Raw genomic sequence first — 13,221 nt, forward strand, 5'->3', positions numbered from 1 at the left:
GTTCAGATATTAAGATCCATTGCTCCTGTAAAGGGTCAATGTACAACAGTTTGCTACTTTAATTGGAGTTACCAAACAATTCAGTGTAAACACAGCACTGGATTAGTTTTGATTAAAGAATAAAACAAGTTTATTTAACTGCAAAGAGAGAGATTTTAAGTGAGTGAGAGTATAAGGCATTAAAGTCAGAAATCATTACAAGAGAAAGAAGGATGAAACACTGTCTAGTACTAAAAGTTAACAAACTAGACTTGGATCAAGGTAAAACCCTTACCACATAGAATATTAGGGTTGGAAGGGACCTCAGGAGGTCATCTAGGCCAACCTCCTGCTCAAAGGAGGACCAATCCCCAAACAGATTTTTGCCCCCGATCCCTAAATGGATCCCTCGAGGATTGAGCTCACAACTCTGCATTTAGTAGGCCAATGCTCAAACCACTGAGCTATCCACATGTTCCCAGCATCAGGGCAGCTCAAATTTTTGTGTCAGAACCCCTCCCAAAGTCCAAAAGCTGGTTCCTTTGTCTTATCAAGTGAGAGAGACAGACATAGAGATAATATACCTGGGATGTTTTTACCTCTCACTTTTATAGTCCAGTCACCATTTGAAACACATTTTCCTGAGGGTTATCCCTAGATAAAGTTCCTTCCAGCTGTGAGGATGGAGAAATGGGGTTTCATTGTGAAAGAGGTTCCATGTCATTGTTTGTTAAAATGCAAATCATTCTGTTCCTGCCCCCCTTCATTGCCAAAAATGGCCACTTAATAGGTGATGGCCCATCAGCTTTGATGACACCTGGCTAGTGGCACCAGCGTGTCCTTTGTCTTCAAGAAACTGGTAGAACCACTCCCCACATTTCAGTCATAACTTCAGCTCATGTTCATAACTTTACATAGAATGCTCCTACACACATTTCACCATGAGATTATGGACCAGCAAATTGTTAGTTTTCAAACAATACCTCACAAGGCATATTTTGTCCAAAGATCATTACAATGACGTGTAGGGTGTGAATAAGGGGTGCATTCAGTCACCATTCTGCTTTTGATACATTGGCATTTTCTGACAGAAAAACATTCAATTGGAAAACTCATTTCCCAGCTCTACTGGGGATGCTGCACATGGGGCGCCCGCTCTGAGTGCTTCAGAGCCCAGATTGGGGAGACAGGTGGGGATGGGATTCTATACTATGTGGTTCTTCTGGTCCTTGTCCATTAATGGGCTTCATTAAGGGCTTAGAGGATGACTTCTTCCTTGTGAGGAGAGTGCATTCTCTCCTTTCACCCATGCATCCTTTTAGTACTCATCTTAGCTACTCAAGCCAGGCATTGGGTGCTCCTGAGTGAACATTTAACACAGCAGCTTGCAAAGAGTGATCAGAAACCTCCTCCATAAATCATGGACATGTCTTGTTAGCATCTTTACTGTCATTTGAAGTAATGTTTTCTGGTGCAATGCCCATCCCAGTACTAAACCATGATTGCTTCCTAGTCATAAAGTTATCTGTGCATACCCCCCTGGAAAAGCCTATGGAATTATGACTGGTCTGTAGCTTTTGATGATTTACTAGTGCACTTTCAATCCAGCGTTAAACATTTACAATGAGGTCACTGTTAAACTCAACATCATCTCGGATGGAAGAGTTTCCACATTAAAACTAAGCATTGCAATTTGCATGTCATGCTTCCAAAAGAAAAAAATAAGATGACAGATTTTGTTAAACGCACTGTCAGAGCATTTAATGAACGGCCACGAGAGAACAGAATTTTCACTCTGCACTGATTTACAAAGTTCACCGTATCCGTTTCCTTCAGGAATTTTAAATGTGCATTTGGTTTGGTACTGAAAGTCACTTGCATTTGCCCCCTGAATAGATAAAACGAAGGTTTCTCAACAGGGACGTCTAACTCAGTAAAAGACTAACTTTTGTGGAGTTCGGAGCTGATTCTGTGTTCCATAGGCCCAGTTCATCTCTAACTGCTTGTATATCACTGCATGTATCCAAGGAGCAGAGAGAACCAGTACTCAGGTATTAGCACATTTCTGGTGGTACCATCAGGCTCTGTAGAACTGAAGATCTCCATTACAAAAATTAGGATTCTAGCCTTTCGCCTTGTGAAGAGAATTTCTGAATGAGCTGCCTTCTAGATTCTGCAGGAATTCCGATTCCTGGTGAATCCAGAGTAACTCCACTGCTGGCAATGCAGTTATGCTATAGATCAGAGGTGGGCAAACTACGGCCTACGGGCCAAATCTGGCCCGCAGGACCGTCCTTCCCAGTCCCTGAACTCCTGGCCAGGGAGGCTAGCCTGCGGCCCCTCCCCCACAGCCTCAGCTCGCTCCGCCACCAGTGGCAGGGCTATGAGCTCCTGGGGCAGCGCAGCTGCAGAGCCCAGCCTGACCCGGTGCTTTGAGATGCGTGGTGGAGGCAGTGGTGTGGCCTGGCTCCAGCCGGGCGGCGAGGCTGTAGCACTGCCAGCCACTGATGCTCCAGGCAGCACAGTAAGGGGGCAGGGAGCAGGGGGGGTTGGATAGAGGGCAAGGGAGTTTTGGGTGATGGTCAGGGAGCAGGGGTGTGGATAGGGGTCAGGGCAGTCGGGGGGGGAAGAGGGGTTGAATGGGAGCAGGAGTCCCGGTGGGGGCAGTCAGGAAGGAGGGGGGGTTGGATGGGGCGGCAGGGGGCAGTCAGGGACAGGGGTTCCGGGGGCAGTCAGGGGACAGGGAGAAGGGGTGGTTGAATGGGGCAATGGTACTGGGGGGGGCCGTCAGGAATGAGAGGAGGGGTTGGATGGGGTGGTGGGAGTCCGGGGGCGGTCAGGGGACAGGGAGCGGGTGTGTGTGGATGGGGCAGGGGTCCCAGGGGGCCGTCAGGGAATGGGGGGGTTGGATGTGGAAGGAGTCCCCAGGGGGGGCAGATAGGAGGTGGGTTCCGCGCCACAACCCCCTCCCCTAACTGGCCCTCCATACAATTTACGAAACCTGATGCAGCCCTCGGGCCAAAAAATTTGCTCGCCCCTGCTATAGATGCATAGTTTTAAATGGAATCAGAATATCATCTCAGGATTATGAAATGGTGAATGACCACCATGCCTCCAAATGGTTTGTTAATTCTGAAACCTAATGTAGGTTGTGTAAATATCAATGGTGGTGTTTCAGTGCAGATTATTTTAGCAGAAACATCTAGTGGTTGTGAGTGGAGTTTGAAATTATGGGCAGAGCTTGAGTGCAGTAGCAATACTTTCTCCTCTCTGTCCCTTGCATGCAACTAGTGTCATGTTGCGGAACAGGGTTAAGTCAAAGCGTGTGACTGAGATGCTGTGCTTCACAGACTGAGTCCAAACAAATAATTATTTACTTCTTCTTGTGAAAGCAACAAATTGCACATCAGTCAGCACTTCAATCAGTGATTTCATTTCAGAATCCAAAACTGTGGTTTGAGTGTTTCATTCTGTCTTCGCTGATGCAGCCTAGTTTGCACTACTATTCTCCTGGCTGTAAACCGTAAATTGCTATATGTGTTGGCAGCTTTCATCTTCAGCTGCTGCACTTTTTGCCAAAGTCATATTGATTTATTTGTCTTCAGGCAGATTCTCATAACATTTAACCAATAAATTACTTTTAAATTAAAAGCTCCATCACTACTTATGTTGGGCTCAAAGTATGTGCCAGAACCAAAATGTCATCTTAAAATATTTATGGATACTTCCTTCTTCAGTTCATCACCTTAGTCATCTATAGACCCACCAGATGTCATATGCAGTTTACTTCCCAGGAAAGCTTTGAAACAACTAGTTAAATTATCATAGAAATGTAGGACTGGAAGGGATCTCAGTAGGTTATCTAGTCCAGTCCCCTGCACTGAGGCAGGACTAAATATTATCTACATCATTCCTGACAGGTGTTTCTCTAACCTGTTCTTAAAAACCTCCAATGACACAGATTACATAACCTCCCTAGGTAACTTGTTTCAGTGCTTGACCACCCTGACAGTTAGGAAATTTTTCCTAATCTAAATCTCCCTTGCTGCAATGTAAGCCCCTTGCTTCATGTCCTGTCCTCAGCAGTTAAGGAGAACAATTTATCATCTTCCTCTTTATAACAACCTTTTATGTACTTGACGACTATTATCATGTCCCCTTCAATCTTCTCTTCTCCAGACTAAACAAACCAATATTTTTCAATCATTCCTCGTAGGTCATGTTTTCTAGACCTTTAATCATTTTTGTTGCTCTCTGGACTTTCTTAAATTTATGTATATCTTTCCCAAAGTGTGGTGCCCAAACCTGGAAACACTACTCCAGTTGAGGCCTTATCAATGTAGTATGGTGGAAGAATTACTTCTCGTGTCTTGCTTACAACACTCCCAGAATGAGGTTTCTTTTTTTTAAGCAGTATTACATCGTTGACCCATATTTAGTCTGTGAACCACTATAACCCCCAGATCCTTTTCTGTAGTACTCCTTCCTAGGCAGTCATTTCCCATTTTGTATTTGTGCAGTTGCTTATTCCTTCTTAAGTGCAGTACTTTGCACTTTATCCCTATTGAATTTCATTCTATTTATTTCAGACTATGTCTTCAGTTTGTTAAGATAATTTTGAATTGTAATCCTGTCCTCCAAAAGTGCTTGCAACCCCTTCCAGCTTGGTAGTGTCGGCAAACTTCATAAGCGTACTCTCTGGCATTATCCAAAATCATTTATGAAGATATTTAATAGAACCAGACTCAGAACAGATCCTCACTCAATATGTCCTTCCAGCTTGATTGTGAACCACTGATAACTACTCTGAATGCACTTTTCCAACAAGTTGTGCATCCACCTTACATTAAGTTTGTTTAGGCTGTATTTCTCTAGTTTGTTTATGAGAAGGTCATGTGAAACAGTATCAAAAGCCTTACTAAAGTTGAGATTATATCACATCTACTGTCTCCATCCCAGACACAAAGCTTGTTACCCTGTCGAAGAAGGATATTAGGTTGGTTTGATGTGATTTATTCTTGACCAATCCATGTTGACTGTTACTTATCTTTTTCTAGGTCACCTTATTTTCTTCTAGATGCTTACAAATTGATTGGTTGATTATTTGCTCCATTGTCTTTCCAGGTACCAAGGTTAAACTGACTGGTTTATAAATCTCTGGGTTGTGCTTATTTTCCTTTTTATAGATAGGTACTATTTTGCCCTTTTCAGTCCTCTGGGATCTTTCCCATCCTTTACGATTTCTCAAAGATAATCACTAAAGGTTCAGATCTCTTCAGACAGTTCTTTAAGTAGTCTAGGATGTATTTCATCAGGCCCTGCCGTCTTGAAGAACCTAATGTGTCTAAGTAATTGTTAACTTGTTCTTTTACTATTTTAGCGTCATATTCTACCCCATTTACACTGATGTTTACTATGTTAGTCATCCAGTCACTGCTATTTTTTCTTGTGAAAACTACAACAAAAAAGGAATTTAACTCTTGAGCCATTGTTTCATTTTTTATTACTGTCTTTCCCTCTTCATTGAGCAATGGGCCTACTCTGTCCTTGGTCTTCCTCTTGCTTCTACTATATTTGTAAAATGGTTTCTTGTTATCCTTTATGTCCCTAGCTGGTTTAATCTTATTTTTTAGAACGAGAGGCCTTGGCCCTTCTAATTTTTGTCCCTACATGCTTGTGTTGTGTGAACTTTTTAAAATAAGTCAAATTACAAGGATGAATACGTAGTTTCCACTTTTTGTATGACTCTTTTTTGCGTTTCAGGTTGTTGGAGATCTCCTGATTAAGCCAGCATGATCTCTTGCCATATGTCTTATCTTTCCCATGCAGTGGGATGGCTTGCTCTTGTCCCTTAATAATGTCTCTTTAAAAAACTGCCAACTCTCCTGAACTCTGTTTTCCCTTAGACTTGCTTCCCACAGGATCTTACCTACCAATTCTGAGTTTGCTAAAGCTGCCTTCTTGAAGTCCATTGTCTTTATTGTGTGGTTCTCCCTCCTACCATTCCTTAGAATCATTAACTCTATTATTTCATGATCACTTTCACCAAGCTGCCTTCCACCTTCAAATGCTCAACCAGTTCCTCCCTGTTTGTCAGAATCAAATCTAGCATAGCTTCTCCCGTAGTCACTTCCACCACTTTCTATAATAAAAAGTTGTCTTCAAGGCATTCCAAGAACTTGTTGGATAATGTGTGCTCTGCTGTATTTTCCTAAAAGATGTCTGGGTAGTTGAAGTCCCCCATCACCACCAAGTCCTGTGTTTTGGATGCTTTCGTTAGTTGTTTTATAAAAGCCTCATCTACCTTTTCTTCCTGGTTGAGTGGTCTATAGTAGACACCTAGGATGACATTGGATTTGTTTTTTACCCTTTTTATCCCTACCCAGAGACTTTCAACAGGTCTGCCTCCCACTTCTACCTCAACCTCAGTGCTAGTGTATACATCTTTGATATACCAGGCAACACCTCCTCCCTTTCCCCCTTCCTGTCCTTTCTGAACAAGCTGTACCCTTCTATACCAGAGTTCCAGTCATGTGAATTATCCCACCACATTTCTGTGATGCCAGATTATTCTCTAGTATTTCTAGTTCTTCCTGTTTATTTCCCATAGTCCTTGCATTAGTATACAGACATCTAAGATGTTCACTAGATTTCTCCTCTGTGTCCCTCCCCGCCGCATCCCAACCCTTCACCCCCAGGTCTCCACCTTTTGGACTTATCTGTGGGCTTTTGTCTCCTGCCCCCATCAAACCTAGTTTAAAGCCCACCTCACTAGGTTAGCCAGTCTGTAGATATCCTTCCCCTTCTTTCATAGGTGGATCCCATCTCAGCAGTCCTTTGTCTCAGAACAGCATCCCATGGCTGAGGAAGCTGAAGCCCTCCTGACAACACCGTCTGCGTAGCTATGTGTTCACCTCCAGGATGTGTCTTGTCTCTGCCTGGGCCCCTACCCTTGACTGCAAGGATTGATGAGAACACCACCTGTGTCCCTAATGCCCTCACCCTCACACCCAAAGTTCTGTAGTCATTTCTGATCTGCTCAGGGTCAATCTTGCAGTATCATTGGTGCCTACATAGATGAGTAACAAGGGGTAGTAGACAAAGGGCCAGATGATCTTCTGCAATCCTTCCACAGTGTCTTTGGTATGGACCCCTGGCAGGCAGCACACATTTTGGGGTGCCAGGTCAGGCCTGCAGATGTATGTCTCTGTCCCTCCTTAGGAAGCAGTCACTGATCATCACCATGTCCTATTGGGTGTGGTGGCTGCAACCCTCCAAGCCTTGGGGGTACATGACTTCTTCTTCTCCACCATTTGGGAGAGATTCCTCATCTGTCAGGGCCAGGGCAGCATACTGGTTTTCTATCTCTATGGATGGTGGGTTGGAAGCAGGGGTGGAAAGCTGCCTGCTACCAGAAGTAAACAGAAGCCAGCTTCCTCCCTGTGAAGCAGCAGTTTTTGCAGTCCTTTCCAGGTGGATTGTTCAGCCTTGGAGGTCTCTGTATGCCTGTTTTCAATGAATTCCTCATGTGCATGTGTATTAATGAGTCTGCTCTACAGCCTTAGCAAATAGCCATAGGGCTTTTAGCTTATGCGTTAGAGGCTCATGCACTAAACTCCAGAGGTCCCAGATTCGATCCCACCCACCGCTGACCGGGGTCTGTCAGCATTACACATGGATGGTCCTCAGCCTACGTACCTCCTCCTGTAGCTCTCTCCCCTGCTTCCTGAGAGAGTCTACCAGTAGGTATCTCCCTGGCCTGTCTTTCTATGATGGGGAAATGCAGGCCACTATCTCTGCAAATCCACACCAGGACCTGGGTAGCGGAATCCCTGGTCAGGTTCTCTGTCTGCATATGGGTGCAAGAACAGGGTTGATGCTGGCAACAAGGCCTTTCCAAACCATGCTGATTTTATTCTTTCTCCATCCTGTTAGTTCTCCTTGGTCCAAAAGTGTCTGCCTTTTAAGCCCTTCTCGCCAAGGTCAGCCCTGCTCCCTTGTTAACACACTGGGGAAGGCTGATCACCAGGGTGATCAAGGAACAAAGGACAGGAGGCTAGAGCCCAGCTCTTGCCTCTGGCCCCCATTCCTACACAATTCCCCAATGGGCCACTCTCCAAACTTTAAGCAAGTCAAAAGAAAAACCAAACAGCCAAACAAGCTTGCCCACTCACCCCAAGAATTAATTCTCGCTCCTTCTTCAGCAGGGGAACCTCCTCCCAACCCCCCCACAACACAGAGGCGTAACGTATAAAGAGAGTGAAACCTAGCATGAGATTAAAAATAATCTTAATCTTTGTCTGGTCTATACAGAGATAATAATGCATCATTCCATTCACCCAAGGATGTCCCATTTTCTCACAGTTTGACCCAGGAGGCACTGAACAATAGCACTGGCAAAGATCTGTTCAGATTTTAAACCTGTGCTCAGTTGGGCCTTGTTCATTTCCCCTTGTTATTTCAAAGGAGGCTAAACCAGAAGGGACCATTCTGACCATTTAGCTTGACCTGCGGTATAACATAGGCCAGAGAGTTTGAGTTAGTAATTCCTGCTATTCATGAATCTTGGAGATGCAGGGAGAGTTTTCATCTATGCAAAAGTGAGACAGGTGAAAGACCTTTCCGGAGCTGTTCCTCCCTATCTCCCAGCTGCCAGACAGCCAGCCCGATCCACCATGGCCTACCAACCACCAGGGGCCTGTCCAAAAAGCCAGTCTCTGCTTTTCCTCTACTCAGCTTTTAATGGTTAAGCTGAGAGTAACTTTCCACCTGCTGGGAAATCTTGTGGAAAGCAGGGAACAACTGAGGCAAAAAACCCCAGAAATGGTTTTGCTTTAAACTAAACTAGCAAAAAAACCCTGAGAAGAACAAAGCACTGCAGAGGTTTATTTGTAATATTCCAGCCTCCATAGCAGCCAGGCCCAGCTGCTAGCATGGGATGAAAGCAGACTTGGAGCGTGGGGGGTTAAGGAAGCATGAGAGAGATTTTTTGTTTTGACTGTGCCAAAGGAGGTTGTGTTTACTTTTCTGTTGCATTAGGCTGGCCACCTCAGAGCTTTTAAACAATACAGGAAATTGCTTCTCTCCTCATCTGCTCCATATGGTAACAGGAACTTCATTACTGGAGGGGACTACTGAAAGGAAAGGGCCTGGCACCTAACCTGCTTCAGGCAGATGGCACTCATAACCCTGCCCTTTCTAAAATCACCTGGCCAGGAGCTGAGATGTCTCACAGCAAAGGGGAACGCTAGATTTATTGCTTGTCATATGCCAACTGCCACGTGCCCTGTAGCAAACTGGGCCTGCATTCTGCAGTGACGTCTCCTGATTTCTGCAGCACTCCAGGGTGAGGAGAGGAAAATGCTGTGTCTGGCAGGTTTAGCTGAATTCACAAACCGAGGTTTACACTGGACAAAATATTCAAGTACCCATCCCCCATTTAGCTTATTAGTATAGCACATGCAACAGATCCTACGCTCTCTCTACACCTTTTCATGGGGAGTGGGAAACTGCCTGCAGGAGTGTAGTCTTGCTGGGGAGGGGGTTGACGCTGCCCAGGGAGGTGCTCTCTCTGGCAGCTCTCGCACGTTACCAGCTCTCCCCACAAGGAGGCAGTAGTATGACTTGCGACCCAGTGGCTTACCTCACTGAGGGGCTCCCTCCTGCTCTGGACTGGCCCTGAACCCCCTGGGAACTCCCCACCTGCCCAGCTGAGAAACCCAAAGGCAGAACCACCTTGTCTTCTGACTGAGCTTCTGAAAAATCAGATGGTAGGTGAAAAATAAAGTGCTTGGTTGGTTTGTTTGAAAACTCATGATTTTGTGTGCGTGGGTCTGACTATGGAATGCTGAAGGCTTGGAATCAGCAATACTCTATTGCAGGCACAAAAATACTATCGAGGCAAAGGGCAGGACAAAAATGTAATGAGGCAGAAGTCCAGACATTTACAGCTAAGCCTGAAAGTGCAGCTTGAACTCTCTGATTTATGCCTTAATCTAAGGCCACACTTGATATCATTTTAAATTCAAACAGTACAACTTACAATTACAAGCAAACCAGAATTGCTGCTGGCCCCACACATGCTGTAACTGACAGTATCACACATGCCCTCAGCACTGGGGCAGAGCTTCATAGCCCCAGCCTGGTGGAAGAGCCTCTGCATTTCTCATCTCAGCCTCCCGCAAACGGGGTGCAGGGGAAGGGGAAGGTTAAATGAGGATGGGTCAGGGAGCTCCAGGTTTCTTCCCCACTGAGCTGCTGGGCGAAGACCCCAGGGGGAGGATGGAGCATGGATCTAGTGATGAATTGCACATTGATTTCCCTCTCGGAAGTGGGATTCCTCTGGCTTCTCCCCTGACTCTTACAGCTTCACACCTCTCCCACTCAGTGCACACAGAGCTAACTTCGGCCCTGTGCTGTGACCTGGATATGCAGGGCCAGATCCTTTGCAGCACTCCATGTGGCCAGTGACCGGGCACTGCCGTCTAGCCTCTGTAAGCGGGTTTGCCCTCTTCCCCCTGACAATCGACCTGCTTTGTGGGGGAGGAGAGAAAGAGTGCCCTGGAGGTTGGGAGGTTCCCTAATTTAATTGCTGGTTCATGGCAGAAAAACACTGTCTGGCGTGGCTGAAATGCAGAGATTCTGTACAGCACTAGCAATTCCCCAGCATGGCCTGCTGCGACCCCCTAAACCAAACTCTATGGGGTCCATGAACCCCTGCTCCCTCTACACCCACCCCTGTCTGCCAAATGCCTAGACACACCCAGCGCTCCCCGTCTGTGATGGCAACTCTGCCAGCAACTGCCCTAGTCCCTCAGAGCCCCACTTCCCCATCGGAGACAGAGCAGACAATGAACCTGCCTATGAATCCCTTATTTATTTTATTTTTCTGGCCTCCAAACACGGTTAGAAAATCCCAGAACCCACATTCCCAGGATCCATGGAGATCCCACTACCATTTTCCCAGCTCTCAGCCATGAGAAAACACATCAGAGCCTCCCTGATTTAGGGCTTTCCCTGAGCTTGTTCCCCTGTTTGCACACAGTACACTCCTCCCCCATTCTTCACACACAGAACCTCTCTGTGCCCAGGGATTTCTCTGGGTGCCTCTTGTTTTCCTCCCACGATGCCCGCTAAATCTCTTCTTTCCCATGGGTAATTTCTGGTAGGATGACATCACAGTGCCGAGCTGAGATGCTCTCCTTTCTGCCTTTTCCTTTTCACCCACAGCTAGGCGGTATTTTACTCCCACACTTTCTGATGGAAAGTCTTTTCTTAATGGATAAGATGACAATGTCACTTCCACCATCCCTGCCATCTGTAATGGGACAGCAGACAGTGGCTGTGGAGGTTTTGATCTCTCTTCTGGTACATTGGATGCACCATCATCCAGTGCCCAAGCGCTTCCTTTGGAAAATTGCTCCGACACGTTTTCACAGACCATGACCTATGGCAGGACACCAAGATCCAGGTCTCTAAGACAACTGTTATTCCTATACTCCTTTATGGATGAGAAACCTATCAACAGCACCTCAAGATTCTGGAGACGTACCACCAACGATGCCTCTGGAAGATACTTTGCATCAAGTAACAAGATCGCTGCACTAACGCCAGCATTCTCACTGAAGCCAATGTCATCAGCATTGAAGTAATGATCCTCCTGCACCAACTCCGCTGGGTTGGACATTGTGTGCTGATGCCAGACTCTTGCCTCCCAAAACAAGCCCTCTACTCTCAGCTCACCCATAGTCAGAGATCCTGTGGTGGTCAGAGGAAATGCTACAAAGACACACTGAAAGCGTATCTCCAGACAACCGATGTGGCCATCACAAGCTGGGAGGAGCAAGCCACCAACCGATCTCAATGGTGCCACATCCTCCATCAGGGAGTGGCTCGCTTCGAGGAGAAGCACCTTGTCTTCAAAGCTGAAAAGAGAGAGAGAAGGAAGGAAAAAGAAATAACTTTTTCCCAGCAGGCAGCTGACCCGCCAGGAAATATCTGTACCTACTGCGGGCGGATCTGTGGTTCCAGGATCGGACTCCTGAGTCATCTGTAAATCTGTGGTAAAGATCATCCTTGAATTGCGGGATTGCCTATCATGATGATGCACCATCATCTTTCTCTGGGTTTCCGCGGGTTTGGTGTCTCCCATGTTCTTGTTCCAGTTTGTGATCACCCATCCGCTATGCTGTATGGCTCTGCCCAGTTTTCCAGATCTCACTGTTGCAGGGGACTAGCTACTGGGAAGGTTCTGCTTCAGGATCTGCATTTGCTGCCTGATCTTCCCCAACGGTTAGTTCATTCTCGCGTTGGGTCTTTGTTTAGTGTTTGGAATCTAGCTCAGTTCTGAGTGGCACCATTTGCCCAGTTATTCTAGATGTCAGTGGGAAGATTTGGGAGTTGTGCAGCATCTGTCCTATCCCAGAAACCAGCCCTGTGCCTGCCGCGCCATGTTCTAGTGTTCTAGTGTCAATCCCATTGCCACATCCTCCCCAGCACTCAGCAATGGAGCAGATTCCCCAGTCTAGCTCCCCTGTTCCTGTACCGTCACACACCTGGGTCCTTCACTGAGAATCCCATGTCAGCTGCACAGCTTGGGGAAGGGCACTTCCTCTGTCTGTTCCCACGGACTTGTCTCGGTTGTTCTTCTTTTCTTCCCATGCTGCATCTTGAACCTCATTCTATTTCTTTATGTCTGTTTTATTTCGCTCTCCCCCGCACTTTTAGAGCTGGCTGGGAAATGGTTTTCCCATCTCTTGAGACTTTTCAAGATTTCAAAAAAATGTTCACTTCCCAATCAGGATGAAAAGTAAAAATCTCCAAAATTTTCACAAAGAAATTTTGGATTGGGTCTATTGAAACCTTTTGTTTTCATTTTGACCCTTTTTTAAATTTTTTCCCTTTTTAAAAGTATAGGTTTAAAGCTTTTAATTAATGTAAAGTCATTTCGAATTCAAAAATAAAACTTTTCTTTTAGAAAATGTCAAAACCAGGATGTTTTGACAATGTCAAAGCTTTATTGTTTTCAAAAAGATTTCGAATCAGGAGAGGTGTCAAAACTGGCCCTTTCCTGTATACAGGTTCGGTTTCAATGAGTCAGCATTTTTCAACAAAAAAAGCTTCATCATCAGATTCCCAACCAGGCCTATTCACTTTCCCCCTGTCTGCTTCAGGGCCACAAAACTGCACCAGTTCAGCTGGGTTTAGCCCTGATTTGCATCACCACAGCAGGGCAAGGCAGCT

The sequence above is a fragment of the Malaclemys terrapin genome, chromosome 7 (assembly GCF_027887155.1).
Source record: "Malaclemys terrapin pileata isolate rMalTer1 chromosome 7, rMalTer1.hap1, whole genome shotgun sequence".
Classification (NCBI taxonomy): Eukaryota; Metazoa; Chordata; order Testudines; family Emydidae; genus Malaclemys; species Malaclemys terrapin.